Source organism: Diadema antillarum, unplaced genomic scaffold, assembly GCF_040938485.1.
Source record: "Diadema antillarum isolate AM-2024a unplaced genomic scaffold, OU_Dant_1.0 seq00001265_RagTag, whole genome shotgun sequence".
Classification (NCBI taxonomy): domain Eukaryota; kingdom Metazoa; phylum Echinodermata; class Echinoidea; order Diadematoida; family Diadematidae; genus Diadema; species Diadema antillarum.
Genome location: NW_027272047.1, coordinates 1,017,764 through 1,038,056, shown reverse-complemented (window position 1 = coordinate 1,038,056; position 20,293 = coordinate 1,017,764). Strand labels below are relative to the sequence as shown.

Here is a 20,293-nt window from a genome sequence, read left to right as displayed (position 1 = left end):
TGTGTGTGTGTGTGTGTGTGTGTGTGTGTGTGTATGTGCGCGTATGTATGTGTGTATTAACTCATAAAGAAATGTACTCATTCAGTATTTTAATATTTTACGAGTGAAATAGTATGGGGACAGGACTTTTATATAAGGCATAGCATTTCTGTCTGTCTCCGAACACTTTCAAATGTATTTTATTTTCGTACTGATGCTTATTGTGATCATTTTTTTCTTGTTATTCATGTTATTATGGTGTTGTCAATTTTCTGTATTCTCCTGTTTGTTTTTTTTTTTTTTTACTGAAAGTGTTGAATAAATCTGAATCTGAATCTGAATCTGCATATTGATCCTTAAAACACTTCGCGGAAATGGCATTTTGAAGGAATCGTGCAACTGGTTTCTCGGGAGAAATGCATTTCATCTTTAATCGAGTGTCTCTCTACCTGCAGCTATGATAAACGCATAGCATATTATGCCTCCTTGTTTTAATCTAGGTCGTATTTTGGGGGTTGAAAAAAGCCGTTGAGATTGGAAATAATATCTATTTCACATTGTCGCATTGTCCATGTGAAGAGTCATAAAACCGATCCGAATTCAAAACATAAAAATTACATGTCCTTTAATTTCACGCAACATTTGATGAAGCATTCACACGAGTCACGAAAGGTTAATTTGGTTGTAACGATAGACATAGTCATTTCTCATGCCCATTCAAACCCAGACAGCGTGAAAAACAAACAAACAAAAAACATGACAGAACATTTCTCATCAAATAATTTTGACAATAACATCTTATTTTGTGGTAATTTTTATTTTGAGAGTTCTTTAGAGATTGGAATTTATATTAATCTCTCAAAATAATTTTTCATGTTAAAAGTCATAAAACCAATCCCACCTCGTCAACATAAAAATTTCATGTCTTTAATTTGACGCTACGTTTAATGCAGCATTCAAACAATGCAGGAAAATTGAATGTAAATGAAATGATTGACAAAGTCATTTTCTTGACCATTCAAACATTCATGTTGTAATAGTGTTAAAAAATCAGACTCTCCTCAAGTCGAGCAAATTAAAAAGTGTCAAAAAAATAACAAACAAACATAAATCGCGACAGAACATACATCACCAATGAATCTTGACAATAACGTCATTTTATTTCATTGTGATTAGGGGTCCTTTGAGATTGAAATTTCTATTCATGTCATAAATAATCTATGTAAAAAGTCATAAAACCAATCCCACTAATCGTCAATAATCAGAATTTTATGTCTTTCAATTTGACGCTTAATTTAATGTAGCATTCATACAAGGTGCGAAGAGATAAAGTAATTGACATGATAAACATTTCATTCTTTTCATGGCCATTCAAATATTCATGTTCAAGAAGTTAGACTACCCCTCCCCCGAGAAATCGAAGTAGAAATAGTGAAAACAAAAACACGGCAGAACATTCGTAATCAAATGATTTTGACAATAACCACACACAAACACAGACACACACACACACACACACACACACACACACACACACACACACACACACACACACGAACATATGCATATTGGTCACAAGGGATAAAAGAAAATAGCTGCTCACTGCAAGTTTGGTGAAAAATGCACTTTACACTGCAAGCAAATTACGGTAGGCTTGACGGGTGAGACGATCCGCTAATGTTATTACCGCATGCGACTCCTTGCGTCAATTTGCGTTCCTGCCCTTGTTTTCTGTATTTATTTTCTCAGGCACGCCAAGCCGAGGAAAACCGAAACCGAATCTTCAAACAACGCTCAGAAAAGGTTGTCGGTTTGGAACAGGGCGGAGCAGGTAATTGATTCGGAAGAGAAAAAAAAAGAACTGGACGGAAAAACAGAGTGGGGAAAAAAAGAAACCTTAATGGAGTGAAAGAGAGAGGGAAAAAAAAGAAGAAAGATTGGGGAAGACAAGTGACAGAAAAAAAGGGGAGAGGGGGGAGGATAGATTATGATCTCTTATGTTATCTCTCTCCCTCTCTGATATTATCATTGAGAGAAGGAAAGAGAGAGAGAGAGAGAGAGAGGGTGATATGGGTGTACAGAAATACTTCAATAATTATTACGCCTACACAAACGTGGAAGTTGGCAACCTGTGCAATTCTTGCGAAATAAACAATGTGCCAACATAAAGAAACATTCCAGACGATTAATGTAATTTCACATCATGTGGGGGAAAAAACTATTAAACGACTACAGACAAATGCACCGTTAATTCAAAATGTTCGGAAACGAAAGGAAAAATTGGAATGTGTGTGTGTTCAAGGGTGCGTTAAGGTGTTTCTGAATATCTGTGGTAGGACGGGTTGTGCAAGACTATTAAGAATCGAAACCCTTCCGGGCAAAATGGGCAAACACTTACGTTCTGTATTGACATTAATCTCTGTAATTTTCCAGCTATATGATTGATGACTAGTTTTCCATTCCATTGTCCGAGTTCGAGCGAAATAATATTCCCTGTGTTTGCACTCGAAATATTTAAAAACACTCCCAGGTAGGTCCCTATACATATAGCCCGATTTCCTAAAAGAAAATGAATTATTCTCAAGCTGGTCTGTCGTCAACACGACTTGTTACAATCATGGAGACTCGTATGACATTCTAAATTCCCAAAATCCCGAAGAAATGTTGATTTTAAAGGGCATGGTTCTCCAGAGGATTATGAAAGTTTGCTTTGCTTTGCTTTTCTGTCCTTTCGTTTTTGTTTTTGCTTTTGTGTGTGTGTGTGTGTGTGTGTAATCTATCAGCAGTGCACCGTTTTTATGCATGCTTTCTCTTGGATCTGAAATATATACAGTCCATGCTGTTGGATGCACAAGGTGCAATAACATAGCCCTGGTATGTCATGCAGCTTTATTGGTACATTAATTGACATTAATTGGGATGAAAGTGGGAGTTTTTGGGTATTTCAAGAAATGCCAAGCAGGGAAGGTTTTCGCTACAAAAATAAACAATCTCACTAATTTCTAGTGAGAGTACAACATGATCGAGGAATTAAGAGGTAATGTCATTCTTATAGGAGGAACAATTAGTTTTGCCTTTATCTCTGTTTTATTTATTTTTTTCCAACAAAACTGTAATTGCAGTGAGACATTTGAACACAAATTATGGTAGGAAATCAACAAAACATTTTGATGAAGGAAAATATCATGAACTGAAGTGAAATACAAGATGTCGTGACTTTATCGCCGCAAAGTTGTTAGAAATGGAGGAAACTGCTAAAAATAGGGCTTGTAGTTTGCAGTCTCGTTAAAAACAGTAACTAACTGCTGAACTGTCAACACTTTGCAAATTGCCCATCAAAGAAAAGAAGAACAAAAAGAAAAACTCACAAACACACACACGCAAGCAAACACGAAGCAGCTTTCTTCTATTTAATCCAAAAAAAGAAAGAAAGAAGATAAGTGTGGAAGGAAAAAACTGAAGAGATTCCCTCCTCATAATCATCTTCTATTTACCCCTTTCTCTTTCCTTCTATATCTATCTCTAAAGTCGAAACCATATCCACCTCTCCATCAGTAATTATTCCTTCTAACGATTATTTCTCTTTTGAGATGATTTTACGAACTTTTCGTCAGTTCTTAATCTGCTCTTCTATATCCAAAATTATTCATTTCTGTGTGTTTGTTTGTGTGCGAGCGTAAGCGCGTGTATATGAATTTGAGAGGAAATGCATACAACAAAAAGAGTTCGATAGTATTGGAGAAAAACAAGTTATCTCCATTCTTATTAATGTAATATATATGTAATTGAAGCTTCTTAAAACACATACAATTGTAAAAAAAAAAGATATAGGACATTTGTAATCATTACTTCTAGACAATTTCGTCATTTCCTTCATGTTTTGTTTTTTTCAAAATGGCGCATGACCTATTTTAGGATCTAACTCTTTATATCCAGAGAAAATGTGTGTGTATGTGTGTATGTGCTTGTGATCCCTTTCCTCGTCTAACCCACTTGTATTACTTCCTCGGATTCATCTTATATAAGAGTCCCATTTTGTTCACCTTTTTAGATTCCTTTTTTCCCCTGAATGTTACAAAAAATAAACCGGTATTTACCAACCACCGAAATGGCAAAAAAAAAAAAAAAAAATGTTATCGGGAGCTCGCATGCATCATCAATCTTATTCTTGTTTCAAACATTTCATTGTTACCTGGGTGTTTTTGTATTCGATCTCCTTTTTTTATCTTTCTCAGCGTAATCGCGACACAGAAATCCCAGTTTCCTATTTTATTTCTTTTTTGTTTAAAAGGTAAACACGTCGTAATCAATACACGTCTTTTCTTCTTCTTTTTTTCATCATTTTTTTTCTTTTTTTTTTGTGTGTGTTCTCGTTCACGCAGGTTAAGTGAAATTTATACCGCGGTAGGATCGCGTAGTAACGAAGTTCGGGAGCACGAGCAACGTTTGGATGTGGAGTAATTTTGTCACCGGAAAAAAAAAATGCCGGGTCTTCTTCTTGTGCTGTTTATGAATCGTTACACTTCGCCCCTTGTCTTGATGGCTTCATAAAGAAAGGGCAGCATCGAAAAGTGAGGCCTATGTTCACCTTGCGCCGCGAAAAAGCGTGAGCTGTTTCGCCCAAACTCAATTATTTCTGCGGATAAGAATGCCGTTCAAGAGGCAGTGTTTTTAACTTCATTTTTTATTTCTTTCCTTCGGCTCCCCCCCCCCCCCACTTTTTGTTTTAGTAGACCTCCTGTCCCTGTTGCGTTTTCTCCTCGTTCGTTGATATCTACCAATTCAGGGATGACAGCAGAAAGATAAGTAAGTTGCTTCTGTTGCATAAATTCATTTCTAGTTATACGATTTTACATCTCATCATATTCAAACAAAGTGAAATATTTAATTTGAAAATTCCATTAGTTTTTCGGGATAAAAAAAGAAATGAGGCAAATTGTCCAACCTGTTTCTTCCATTCACATGGTTTTTCTATGTAATTTTTTTTTTCTGTGTGACCATTCAACAAAGATTATTATCTTTTTGAAATACTTTTCAACGTGGCTCCTATCATTTTCTTATTCTTTTTTTTCTCTCTCTCTGTCATGTTCATCCTCTCAAACACACAAAAAACCTACACACACACAAACACACACAAACACACACACACACACACACACACACACACACACACACACACACATACACACATACATACATAATACAAGTTTCGCCCTCTGCTGTTTGAATGTTTTTCCTTAATCCGCGATTAACCCCTTTTGATACATAAGCTTTGAATGCTGATTGCAGTAGTAAACATCATAGCGTCCCTGACACTATGAGGGGTTCATCACCGTGTATGTCTGGAACATAACGCATATATACATGATCTGTCCATAGCACTTGCATGCGTGTCTGCCAAACGATCAATATCTATCATGTCTGGGTACTTATTGATTCATGTTCACCCAGCCACGTGGGTGTCTGTTTATCAGGGGCATAAACGGTTACTTTTTAGCTTACGGCGTAGTGATTATGATGTGCCTTTAAATTCGCAGATATTTCCAGTATGATAAAGTGTATTTAATTCCTAAGTTTTAAGACTGTGAAATTAAGAAATTGGTTTCTATTAGCCTATTTTATTTTATGGGGGTAAAGTGAAAGGCATGGAATCGTGAACAAAATGCGTAGTTTATTTTGTTGCATTTCTACAATGCTAATATCTATTCTTTTTTAATGTAGTTGTTGATCACTTTTTGTTTGTTCTTATTGAAACTGAGAAACTCTTGTTGTTAGGTATAATTGAACGTAAACAAATGTACGCTATTCTTTCATGTTTTAAAGAGATGGAGAGAAATAGATACACTGCAGAAGTGATATATAGGTCTTCTCCTATACTCCTGTTAGTACTATTTCCGTCTCTCAATTCCAGTATAAATGAATACATTGTTCGTATATACTAAATTCACGCAAATCACGTGGCACTATAGGAGGACCTCATGATGCGGGGACAAAATCAATAACTCTAATGGGGATTAACACACACCCGTCACGCAACTCAGCTCTAAAAACGTGTAGTGCGCTGTGTGATTTCATGATAGAAAGGCTTCCGGCGAGTATCCAGACATATGTGTCATAGGTTTGTAAGTAAAGAAAGAATATATCAAAATTATGAATATGATTACATACTGTTTATAGGGCAGCAAAAGCTTGAGATGGATCTCATTCACGCATAGACGAAATATTGTGAAACGCAGCTCTTCTCCCACACGCCAATAAGTTACTAGTGATCTTTACATCCTTTCTCCCCCTGTCTATCTATCTATTTATCTATCCACCTGTGTATCATCTATCTATCTGTCTATAATATATATATATATATATATATATATATATATATATATATATATATATTACAAAAATATTTCATAAGGAAACATTTGTCTAAATCTGCAGCTGAGATACTTATTCATGCTTTGATTTCTTCTCGATTGGATTTTTCGAATTCATTGTTGTGTAATCTTTCAAAAAAAGATGTCACAAAACTTCAACGGTTGCAAAATTCTGCTGCCCGATTGTTAACTTTTACTAATAAGTTTGATTCCATGTCACCAGTTCTCCGTTCCTTACATTGGTTACCTGTAGAAAAAAGGATTATTTTCAAGATTCTGTTATTAGTACATCATTCAGTTCATTCTTTTTCCCCAATATACATAAGTAATTCTGTTCAGAAATACATTCCGGCACGAAGGCTACGTTCATCATCAGATGCATTCTTACTCCAAACACCCAGAGTAAAACATGGGTATGGTGATCGTGCTTTTTCCGTTATGGGACCAAAATTGTGGAATCAGTTACCTCTTCAGTTAAGGGAACTGTCATCTACAGAGTCATTCAAATCCAAACTTAAAACTTATCTGTTCCTTTCATACTGAGGACTGTAATTGCTGTGTCATTAATATTGGATCAATATTGTATTTTTAATTGGTATATTATGTTGTATTCTTTATTTGGTATATATTTGGGTTTTTTTTTACCATTTTCTTATTTGTTGAAATGTTTGAATATGTATATGCATGTAAATATATGATATCTTTTCATTTTGAAGCGCCATGAGCACTGAAAAGTGGACCTGTGCGCTATGCAAGTAGCCACTATTATTATTATTATTATTATAATTATTATTATTATTATTATATATATATATATATATATATATATATATCTGAAGAGGCTGCTTCCAAGCAATGAAGAGCTTTCTACCTACCTATCTAGCTATCTATTTACCTCTTTATCAGTCAAAGTGCGCCCCCCCCCCCCCCACAGCCTTGCACTTGTCAATATGTCAACGGGTACTGAGTACTTGAATGAATACTCAGCACGTTTTGGGAACTGAGATTCCTAACGTGAAACACTCCGGAATCCGTTAAGGGGACAAAAGCGAGTGCAAATTGCTTCTGCAGAGAAGAAGTGGCGTATAAAGAGGGTGGCAGGGAGGGGCAGCAGGTAAACTATGGACTCAAGATTAACAACAGAATCATGGGGAGATCAAGTCTTGCACACTATTAAAGCATTAACCACACGAAACTTCCGCTGGAATCATTACGGGTGCTTCCATGGTGGCTGGTGGCGGATTTCACCTGCCTGGGTCAATTCATCATCCATCCCGTGTGCAACCAGTACCACACCCAAACGGCGCCCCCCCCCCCCCCCCCCCCCCCTCCTCCTCCCCCTCCTCCTGACGAGGAGATGCTATCTTCGCTAATTTTCCCCCATTAAGAGGAACGAACTCATTGTAGACACATCAATGGCTTTTTAAGCGATTGACTCAAGTAAGATGCGGTAAGGGACCCCCTGGTTTCTTGAGTGCATTCATCGTCTTACTGTCGTTAAATCGACAAGGGAAACCCATTCGATCGATTACATACATGCCCTCCCTAATGTCAGTAGAATCCATGGTAGAAAGATTGGAGAGCTCCCGGAAAACAAAGCAAAATAAAAACAATACAACAACGACAACATCTATAATAGCAAAAGCAAACACTCCAATAGACATCTTCATTCTAATTGTCTATCTGCGTGTCTCTTTTTGTCTTTTTTTTCAGACGGAGAACAGAATATATTCAGTTTATAAACATTATATCACTAACTTGGAAATGATAGCAAAAAATGTCTCCAGGGTAACCTGGTTTAGTGTTCTTTGATAAAAAGAGCTCCTCAATGCACTATAGCTGACGTGGCTCTTGATCGAGATCCGGAAGACTAGAGATATCCTTCAAAAAGAAGGTAAACTTTAAATGTCTTCTAACATTCTTTTCTCAACAATGCAATTTAATGGGCGGATTAATTTAAAGAACATTAAAAAATGCATTAGACCACGCACAACCTTGTTATTGTTCGTTGACGATAACAACTTTTTTAATTGTGAAACAATGCAGCGATGTGTCTCGTGAGCGAGATCAGGAAGACTACAGATATCCTTCATAAAGAAGGAAAAATCCCCGTGGTTTGTAACATTCTTCTCTAAACAATGCAATTTCATGGGCGGATTATTTTCAAAAACATTGAAAAACGCGTTTCCGACCACAAGCACCCACAATCATGACAATAATCATGTCTACATATTCATGACCTTTAGCATGTATCATGTGTATCCCCTCATTGTCAGCGAAAAAAAAAAAGAGAAAGAAAACTCATGCACTTGTACTTCCAAACACGCACACTAAGCTATCACTCTTTTCAACCTGCGTACACAGTTGCAGCGATCTCATCTAAGCAAACGAACAGCTTGTTGGGATCAATTTGTTAATGCATGTTAAAGGTGTCAGGTCATCATATCATTTACGTCATGCGTAGTCGCATTTGGCCTCCATTACTTTGCACATGGAAACGAAAAGTTACCACAGTAACCTTGTTATTTTTCTATCACGAAAACAACCTATTTAATTGCGAAACAATGCAGGGATGTGTTTGCTGTGAGTGAGATCCGGAAGACTAGAGATATCCTTCACAAAACAAGCTAAACTTCAGTTGGCTTCGAACATTCTATTCTTAACAATGCAATTTCATGGGCGGATTATTTTGAAGAACATTGAAAAAATTTCCGACCACCAGCGCCCACAATATGTCAACACCTTCATGACCTTAGCGTGTTACTAATGCCCGTGTCTTCTCATAATTATCGAAAAAAAAAGAAGACTGATATTTCCAACCACGCACATTAAGCTATCATTATGTTCAACCTGTATAAACACTTCAAACGATCTCATCCCAACAAAGGAACAGTTCATTTAATTTTTGATCGAATGCATAATGTTAAGGGGGTCGGGTCATCGTACTTATTTACGTCATGCAGAGCTGCATTTGATCTCTACTAATTTGGAAATGAAATAAAAGGAGTTACCGCAGTAACCGTGTCATTGCTCTTTGACGAAATAACTTATTTAATAGTGAAGCAATGCAGTGATGTGTCTCGTGAGCGAGATCCGGAAGACTAGAGATAACCTTCTAAAAGAAGACAAACTTCAGATGGTTTTTATCATTCTTTTCTTAACGATGCAATTTAATGGCGGATTGTTTTGAAGAATATGGAAAAATGCATTTAAAACAACGGACAACCTTGTTATTATTCTTTGATAAGAATAAATTCTTTAATATTGTTTCTCTTGAGCAGAATCCGGAAGAGTAAAGATATCCGTCATAAAGAAGAAAAACTCTCTGTAGTTTGTAACATTCTTTTTCATAACAATGTTATTTCATGGGGGGGGGTATTTTGAAAAGCATTGAAAAATGCATTTACGACCACGGACAACCTTGTTACTGTTTTTTGACGAAAATAACTTCTTTACCTGTGAAACAATGCAGCGATATGTCTTGTGAGCGAGATCCGGAAGACTAGAGATATCCTTCGGAAAGGAGAAAAACTCGCTGTGGTTTCTAACATTATTTTCTCAACAATGTTATTTCATGGGTGGATTATTTTGAAGAACATTGAAAAAGATTCCGACCACAAGCGCCCACAATGTCAACACCTTCATGACCTTAGCATGTTGCTAATGCCCGTGTCCCCCCATTAGTAACGCAAAAAAAAAAAAATGAAGACAAATACTTGCAGAGTTTGTTCGCAAAAACCGATAAGTCCATTTTTGAAGATTTTGAAGTACGGTCTCTGTAATACAGTACAAAATAATACCTTTTAAATGATATATTGGTCACTACATATATAGGTACATTTTTGAAGTTATGGTCAAAAGAAGCAAGAAATTCTTATTATTCTCTTTATTTTTCTTGACTTTTTATCGCAAATATCTCCATTTGGCAAATATGGACTCATCGGTCTTTGCGAACAAACTCTTCACTTCCAACCACGCACACTAAGCTATCACTGTGTTCAACCTGTATAAACACTTCAAACAATCTCAACGAAACAAGCGAACAGTTTATTTGATTTTTGATCGAATGAATAATGTTAAAGGGGTCGGGTCATTTTATTATTTACATCATGCACAGCCGCATTTGGTCTCCACTAATTTGCACATGAAAAAAAAAAGATTTACCACGGTAACCTTGTTATTGTTCTATGACGAAAATAATAATCTAATGGTGAAACAATGCGGTGATGTGTTTCTCCTGAGCAAGATCCGGAAGACTAGAGATATCCTTCACAAAAAAAGTAAACTTCACACCCCTTCTTACATTCTTTTCTTAACAATACAATTTCATAGGCGGATAATTTTGAAGAACATTGAAATACGCATTTACGACCACAAACAACCTTGTTATTGCTCTATGACAGAAATAGCTTCTTTAATAGTGAAAAAATGCAGCGATGTGGCTCTTGATCGAGATCCGGAAGACTAGAGATATCCTTCAGAAAAAAGAAAAACTCGCTGTGGTTTGTAACATTCTTTTCTTAACAATGCACTTTCATAGGCGGATTATTTTGAAAAACATTGAAAAATGCATTTCCGACCACAGGCACCCACAATATGCACCTTCATGACCTCAGTATGTAACGAAAAGAGGAATCATACTTCTAAACACGCACAGTAACGATCTCAACCAAACAAGTAAAAAATTTGCTGGATTTTGATCAAGTGCACAATGTTAAAGGGGTCGGGTCATCCTACTATTAAGTCATGCATAGTCTCATAACCTTGTTATTGTTCTGTGACAAAAATGATAATTTAATTGTGAAACAAGGCAGTGATGTGTTTCTCTTGATCGAGATCCGGAAGACTAGAGATATCCTTCAGAAAGAAGGCAAACTTCGTATGGCTTCTTACATGCTTTTCTTAACGATGTAATTTTATGGGCGGTTTTTTTTTGAAGAACATTGAAAAATGCAGTTCCGATCACAAGCACGGACAATCTTTAAACGTCTAACCCTTCATGACCTTGGCACGTAATGCGTATATCCCTTCATCATCAGCGCACATCATACAAGAAAAAAAAACACTCGTACTTCCAACCACGCACACTAAGCTAAACAATATCACTGTGTTCTACCTGTATACACAGTTGTAACGATCTCAACAAAACAAACGAACAGTTTGTTGGATTTTGATCAAATGCACAATGTTATAGGGGTCAGGTCATCATATTTATTTACGCCATGCACAGCCGCATTGGGCCTACAGTGATCTTATCATGTGTTTGCCTGCTGTACTATTCTCCGCTCCTTCTCTTGTTCGATCGCAAAGAACCTACAATACAAAAATGCAAATGGCAACAATAAGTTCCAAGGTCGTAGTCCATTCATAGAATATTTGTCCTTATTTTACGGAATGTACTTTGTATTCTTCTTCTCGTTTACTCAAAGTCGTATCCCACGCGTTTGTGTTTCGCCTCCCAGTGACAGCCCACAGAGAAAACTATAGTCAGTTATAAAGAACGGGTGAGCTAAGAAGAATACGAGCAAGATATGGTTAAGGAAAAAAGCAGGTGCATTCAATCTTAATGGTACGAACATGGTTCACTGGCATTTACCCGGCGAACTTGAAAAAAAACAATTCATTCTTTATCTCAAAGACATTGATATAGTTGCGGTTGATATGCCGCTGGTATATTAATACTAACTTTGATATGTTGTTTAAGAATCAACAGTTTAAAGGTCCCCAAACACAGCTGCGGGTGATCAATGCAATTTACAGTGCAAAAGGACCTACAAAACAACCACGATTTTATTCTCATCGACGGTTAAAGGGATGGTACAGTTTTGTTTGAGATCGTGATTCAGGTTAAGATTTTTTGCGAGAAAATTAGAAACCACTTGAATGAAATATTACAGAACATACGATTCTAAGAGGAATTCAGAGTTTATTCAATGGCAATTGGTTTTGAAATGGCTGAGATATCCAAAACCAAAGTGAAGAAAGTGGTCGTAACAATGAATTGAATTGAATTGAATTGAATTGAACTGAATTGAATTGAATTGAATTGAACTGAATTGATTGAATTGAATTGAATTGAATTGAAATGAATGTTTTATTGTCCGCCGTGCGAATGTGGAAAAGTTTCTTCCACCAGCGTTACATACAAGAGATACAAACAGATAGTGCTGTTCAAAGAATATATTTTATGCGTGACAAATTACAGATAACATGAGACAAAATGTTCTGCAAAGATTGTTGCAGAAAATAAAAATGATAACCGTTACATTCATAATACATATTACATATATCTCATTTTGATCAAGGGTATAAATTAATTCCATAATCATGACATTTATAAAAAAGAAAATAATATTCAAACAAATCTTCTGTTTCTAATCGACATTTTTGTCTTTTGTCTTCTGCATTATTTTCCTTCTTTTACGACTAATCATTAATCTTCGTATACATTATCTTCTCTATATATATAAATTAACATAATATTTATAATATTTTAATCAAAACATAATACATTACAATTACAACGTTACGGTTACAACACAATACAACAAACAAACAAACATCAATTATTCATTCATAAACATAAAATTCTCTGTTGACATATCACTTAAACATAAAACACAATAATAACAACCGTCACAACACAGCACAACAAACAAACGAACGAACCTCACCTATTCATTCTTGGACAGTTTTTTTTTTTTTTTTTTGATTCCCTGATGGCATGGCGATTAAACATGTGTATGGAATTTGGCATGAATGACTGTCAGGCGAAAACGAGTACGATTGGTGCGAGGCACGCGCAGTCTGATTCCGGAGCGATTGTACACATAGTGTAAATTGACAGGGTGCGTTTCGTCCCCAATGATCTTTTTTGAGTTTTGACAAAAGCATTTGTTCAAAAATGTATTTCACTGCGGGCAGTTCCTTTGTCTATTTCCCTTTGCGCCACCCGTCTTATACGATCAATGCGATTCTGATTCTTTTGCGTTGTATTGAGTAGAAGGCGGTGTTCCCTACTGGATTTGCGTGTAAATTTAAAGTTTCTGTCACCGTTTTGTGTGCAAAAGTCATGCCTTTCCAGTAATGTATCTACTGGGCATTTGGAAGAAAAATAATCTTAGGAGATTTGTCATATAATTTACATCAAAGCAAAACTTGGCATTTCCTCTACGACTATGCTCTCTGCATGTCAAATTCAGCAGAAATTTATAAAAGCTACACAGATTTGAAAAACAGAATGTTTTCTCAAAGCATGACTACATTGGTGTCTCAGAATAATGTGGCACACAGGGGGATTCCAGCATGGCATATAAAGAGTTAAATATGGGATGGATTTTTTTTTCTATTCGTTATAAATGTAGTTTAGTAGAGCAATGGTGATTTATTACTGATTGCAATCTTACCACCACTTTCTATTCTTGTCTCTTTGAAACTGGAGCCTTAAAAATAATTTGCTGCATGATATGATGATCATTTTCTACACCCATACAGAGTTGCTTTTCAGTTAGAACACTGAACGTCAAATGGGTTCTACCCTTAGTATTACTCTATCTTTGCCAGGTGACCCTTTTGGCAGCCTTTTGTTTGTTTGTTTGTTTGTTTGTTTGTTTGTTTGTTTGTTTCATTCATTCATTTCAATCTGAGAAGATGGTATATTCAGCCGCAATAGCTGGTCTTCCCTGAGGTCTAGATGGATGTGAGGTGGGACCCACTTCACTGGGTCATGCACCCTGCTGTTTGCGAAGAAGAATGGATAAAGCGCGATCTTTTACGTGCGTGAGTTGTGACTCACTCACACACGGGATATCCATTTTATGTCCTTTCAAAGTGACATTTTTGCCTATTACTAGAGGGGTCGGTATGACTACACACAACATTGCTCAGTTAGACTGGGGAATCGAACCCGGGTCCTACCGTCTGTGTCTTAATCACCGACCTGGGTCAAAAGGGATAGAAATCGAACACGAGTGCTTCGTCTGAAAGTCAAAAATGTTATTTACTCTACAGTCGGTGCTACCAATCTTCTATGATAGGATACATCGAATCATCGAAACAGTATAGTGCGTCAAAATGTTGTACATATCTCCATTGAGATATATGCTGCGGAAAATCATAATCATAGCTACATTATAGAACAGTAGCCAGAGAAAGAACACATCAATGAGGTTTCACATCCAATGACATCCGGTTTGCAGTGGAATAGACACGCCTCACTTCAAAAATGGCGTTTGAATCGAAATCATCTTTACCTTACTTGTTTGCCCGTTTCCACTTTTTTTTTCTATAGGTATTTATTCTATCTTTACGCCATGGTGAAACAAATCAGTCCACCCCATCCCCTCCCCACACAATGGTTGCTGGCGAATGGTATACTAAAACGAGTTTCCGTTGTTTGATTTTAATTTTTCAACAAATCTGTCCAAGATAACTTTATTCAAAAATATGGTTTCTACATTATAAGGTAAGGGGGAAAAAATCACTGGCATTTGATGCACTATTACCTCGCATACGATCGATGTTTTAGTGGAGGGGGGTATTACTTGATTTTCCATATATAGGAGATACGCGTGTACGTTCGACTATTATACACTTTTTATATAACTTCACTCGGTGTTGACAAATTTGAAAAACAAATCGGAAACGAGTAAACTAATTATCATTGCATATTCCTAATGGGTCAAATAATTTGCATTCTTGCAGAAGAAAAACTCCTTAAACAAAGTTTAGCAAGTTTTAAGACGGACTCCTACAACGCAATGTAGAACGGAAGTCCAGGGAAACTAATTTGCTTATTTTTGTCTTTGCCGTCCGTCCCAAATAAGCATAAATCGACTGGAAACAACAACGATAACAGCATAAAACACACACACACTCACACACATCAAACACACAAGCACACATTCACATGGCCCGTGGAGGTGAAATAGATCCTAACGTGTTAATGAGTCGTTAAATCAATTAATGCACACGTCATCTCAGTGGGAACACAGATTGATGACCTGTTATAGAGCGGATTTAACGACTTCGTGTGCACCGTCAATCAGCAAGGGCATATACGTATGCAAAACCAAACATGGTCGTACGAGTTTTTGTAACTCGTATGTGTAAACGCGTCGATGCTAAAGATTAGTAATTAGGACCAAAATCGATTTCTCTCATTGGCCATCTTTATTTTTCAGGACGTCGAAGAAAGGAAACGGACGCTCTATTCGCTCTCTCATTACAGATCGACCGTGCCCTTTGTACTTTAAAGAATGCTACAATTGTATTATATTAAGAGTTGCTCGTTCTTTAATATTCAAAACGATTGGATGGTATTTTGAATATTAAAGTTACCGCTGTTCTCTGATGTTACTGTTCGGCAGAATGATAAACAGTTGATTTTTTTTTTTTTTTTTTTTTTTTTTTTTTTTGCCGGTACAGCTGGATTACTGAACCATACACGTTATGGCCTCATTGTTCGCTAGTCAGCTTCAACACAAACCAAAATAAGCCATATCACATGCAAACAAATCAAGCCTATAGCAACAAACAGCGACAAAATAGATGACGTCACATCAAAGCACAAATGGATCGTATCATATCGTATTGTATCAACATAATATCGTCTCATATTATCATTACGCTTTGATTGGTCATGCCATATCACACATAATTTATGTCATATACCATATCATATCATTATCATATCCATCATATCATATCATATCATATCATATCATATCATATCATATCATATCATATTATATCATATCGTTAACTGTAATGCGTAATAATCATAATTATATTATACCACATAATGCCGTATTCTGTAAAATCAAATCAAAACTCACCTTAATATATCGGAGCTTCGGAGCTGAAGTATGCGTCCTGCGTCGCCAAACTCTCCCGGTAACTGACTAGTCCTTCGCGGCAGTGAACTATCCGATGAGGAACTACGGGAAGGTTGGGGGAAAAAAGAGAACCAATTCAAATCGATGGTGAGGGACTTGTTCGTCTCAAGAACACCGCAAAGTCAGTGAGAAATGGTCAGAAGCGTCCGAAAAGAATGAGATGCAATGGTTTGGACGTTGAGGAAAGACCGCTGGAAGCCTAACTTGGATGTAAAGTCCGTGAAAGACGCGCGTCGTGAAGTTAGAAAATCGAGGGGAGGTTTAAAGAACGGCGCACTGTTCGAGTGACGGGAACCTGGCGAAATGCAAGTTTAGAATCAGTGGGCAAAGTTCCCATTGAGCGAGTTCACCCTCCGTATTGTGACGTAGTCACACCACAATGATTCTGTGTACTACCGGCGGTGCTGGTGGCATGCACGCTTTATTCTCATTAATCATCTACATTCCTACGGTTATTGTTCACAAACTGTGGGCACGGCAGAGCAACACCGCCAAGCGAAACAAACACAAACTTGGATAACAATGGTGTCTGTCGATATTCCGCTAGGCACCACACCGGCAAGCACGAGCAAAATATGGTCGTTTCACCAAACTTGACGAACGAAAGAAAAAGTATGATATGATCACGCTTTTCTTTTGTCTAAATACCAACGGCGACTGTTCGGAAATCGAGCAGGAATGGACTTCTCTTGAAACCTGCGCCAGTCGGTGTGCATTGTAACCACAGACCTGGCTATTTTGTTGGGCAGTTACGTGCCGGTGTCGCTGCAATCAATTATGGATATTTAAAGCGCTGCTTTGGGATAGGTTGATCATTCAGGAATCAAGAGTGGTGTATGACGTAGACGTCAACTCTAGGGTTGGGACAAGCAAAGCTTGCATACTCTGTTAATGAAGTATTGCGGAATTTTTAGATGAAAAGGCTGGCAGGATGGTCCGTTTCAGGCATGCAGATAGGAAGATCACAAATTAATAATCTGCGATTTGAAATGACGAATGCTATTGAATAACTCGGGTGTACTGTTACGGTAATAGTGGTCGATACGCTTGTTGTCAGCTAGCAATAGAATTTCATACGCCACTGTTCTGGCATTTTCTTGTTTTATGCCATCACTGCACGAATATAACAGTTTTAGACGATTATTGCCTCCACATGCATGCATTTTCGTTTTTAGTCACAATTACCCACGCTCTGGTCAGGGTTGTGCCTTTAAGATGGTCATAATGTCAACATTAATGAATTCCTGTCGTAGTGGCTGCATGTAAAGATCATTACATTACGTAATCGTGCATATGTAGCAGTGGGGGAGGTGAACATTGAAACTCATGGGCCCGGAAACCGTGAAACTCCATCCAGTACTTACAACACCCCCACCTCTCCACAAAGAAAGTTACCTGCACTTTGAAATACAAAGAAACTAAACAAAGAAAATTATACCAAGAAAAACTCATGAAATACCTACTAGTTGTTCACTCGAGATAACTGTGTTAATGACATTAAACTCTGCAACTAATATTTTTTTCTGGAAATGTCACGGTAACTATTATCGGTCAAGAAACAAAAGGAATGAAACAGTCATGGACGACAATTTGGCCTTAAAAATAGACAAGCACCTAATTAGTCGTGGAATGAGTGCAATAATCTTCTTGGAACCATCTCAGAAGGAGTCTGCCAGTGGCGTGCTGATGTTCTATCCCAGACAAGCTGTCTGGCAATAGTCATCCCGAGGCAACGTCCCAAGGGAGTTATATCTTTATTGACCAACATTTGTGCCTACACCAATAGTCACTTCTTATCAAACTATTTCAAATCTTTAACGGAAATGGAATGTTTCGACACAAAGAATATAGCCAAAATATTCTCTTTTTTTTTCTGCAGGTTTTTGATTTGTAGAATGCACCTTTAAAAACTGACATTTCACATAATTTCTCTACTCTTTCTTTAAAACTGAATGTAGGGCCTACATAAACCAGGAGAATGGAATAAACTGTCCCCCTTTAATGATACGAGTTGTGCGGAGATTTTGGGGCAAATCCGTCTGTCAGCAAGGTGAACAGAATATCAATAATTCACGTGCTTCTTTCGGTTCGTTTTCTGTCCAGATGATTCGCTGCTTGCTTCATTTAATCTGTATATGATGACGTCACTGAGCGGACATGAAAGCGCCTTCCCCCAAGCCGATCTCGCTGTGCGTAAGTCCGCTTTCGCTAATCGCAGGTTAACAACTTATTGAACTGTTTAGACGATATACTTGCGGCGCGGACAGAAAAAGAAAAATCACAGTTTATGCGTTACGTAATGTGTGGCATGACGTCACTATGTATCGATCACATCAACGGAAACTCGTCGTAAAAACGTTTGACCTTCCAGGGATCAAACATTTCCGAAAGGTCAGAAATGATTTGTTATTGTAACACATTTTGACATTATCGTCTATGACGAACTAAGAGCAACTCGTTGGAGAGAGAATCAATTTTCATAATTCAACAAACGTCAGAGCAGCCGGTCATGCTTTTCCAATTTGTCTCATATCGGTTCGAGGCACACTGCATCACTTAAATCACACTTGTCAGTAAACATAGTGCATTCTATGCATTTATACCTAATGCAGTCTTTTTTATTTTGTGGTGTCTTTTTATATATCTTCCGTCATGATGATAACAAACATGATACATCTTGTTTTGTTCAATACTTATCTTTTTTTTCTCATCTCGTTTTTGAATCAGAGAAGTCGGCACTAGAAAATAATCTCTATCATGTTAGAAATTTAGTTGTCCTGATTGCGCCTTGTTATTAAGGTAAGTCCCAAGTACATTTCAATGGAACATCACTTTTTTTTTTCCTTTAAAATTTCATAACAACAATAATTATTACAGCACAGTTTTATTCTGCCATCCGTCCCCCGGAAAGTTATTCAGTAGCAGTGATTGGTTGTCACGCATCTTAAGTAATGCCTCTTGGCAGACATTCAAAACGAATTCCATTGGAGCGCCTAAGAATAGTGTGAACGAAAATCATGTACTCGTGCATGAACGCATGTGGGCGGCATCTTTATACCCGCCGTCAATGTCAATGTCCCGGAGACAATAGGACAAAGACATGATAATGTCTTTTTAACATGACTGTGATGATTTTTTTTTCTTTTTTTTCGGGGTCGGGGGTGAAGAATTATGAGAGATTGATCGGAGTTTGAACTCAGAAAACTAACTCCATTTTGTTCAGAGGTAAAAGCACAAGAATCATTGTATATATTTAACGCCGAAGACCTGTCAGATGTATATAATGACTCCAGAAAGAGACCCAAGAGAAAGGTTGATTGTCATAAACAGAGAAAGTTCAAATTCCCTCTGAGGAGAAGTAAGTCATTTTTTACATCAGATGGGCATAATATCATAATAATTATGTACTAGCATATATACATAGATATAGATAAGAACACTAACAAACTGCTCATGTACGTATGTCTGTCGATCTGTATGTATGTATGTAGACCTCTGTATGCATTTAAGTATGTGTGTATGGTTGTATGTATGAACATAATCATGTATGTGGGTATATTGTGTGCGTTTGTGTGTGTGTGTGTGTGTATGTGTGTGTGTGTGTGTATGTGTGTATTTGTGTATAATTATGTGGATATAAGTTTATTCAGATATCGTTTTGCACGTTTGGTAAATCGTGCTTAATGATGTGTTTTTTGGACTTAAACTTGTTTCTAACTGAGAAACAAAGGAAGAAGTAAAATACAAGACTAACAGAAACTCAGAAAAATAACCTTTCTGCTCTCAGAGCATTTTCAGTTCGTGTTTAACGTGAAGGTGTTATCGAGAATAGATAGTGGTGAAAAATATTTGCGAGATGTTTACAACCAATGCTGGCAAAGTCGTATTAAGTTGAGAACAGCAATCTATAAGTGAAAAAGAAATGAAGGGTCGAAAAATTACAATCACACCTTTCCCTCAAACAGGTAATTATTACAAAGGTAAAAAGGAGATAGTAAATCACGTGTGTATTTTATGTAAATAAATAAAATGAAAGGGAGACTCTCA

At 37.0% G+C, this 20,293-nt stretch overlaps 1 protein-coding gene across 1 annotated transcript in view; it reads right to left on the bottom strand.

Annotated features, from left to right (window-relative positions):
* LOC139745434 (uncharacterized) overlaps positions 1 to 20,293 on the bottom strand; it is an 87,161-nt gene that overhangs the window by 28,709 nt on the left and 38,159 nt on the right. Inside the window, exon 2 of the mRNA XM_071655823.1 lies at positions 16,187 to 16,288. The gene's annotated coding sequence lies outside the window, so the exon portion shown is untranslated. The remainder of the gene's footprint in view (positions 1 to 16,186; positions 16,289 to 20,293) is intronic.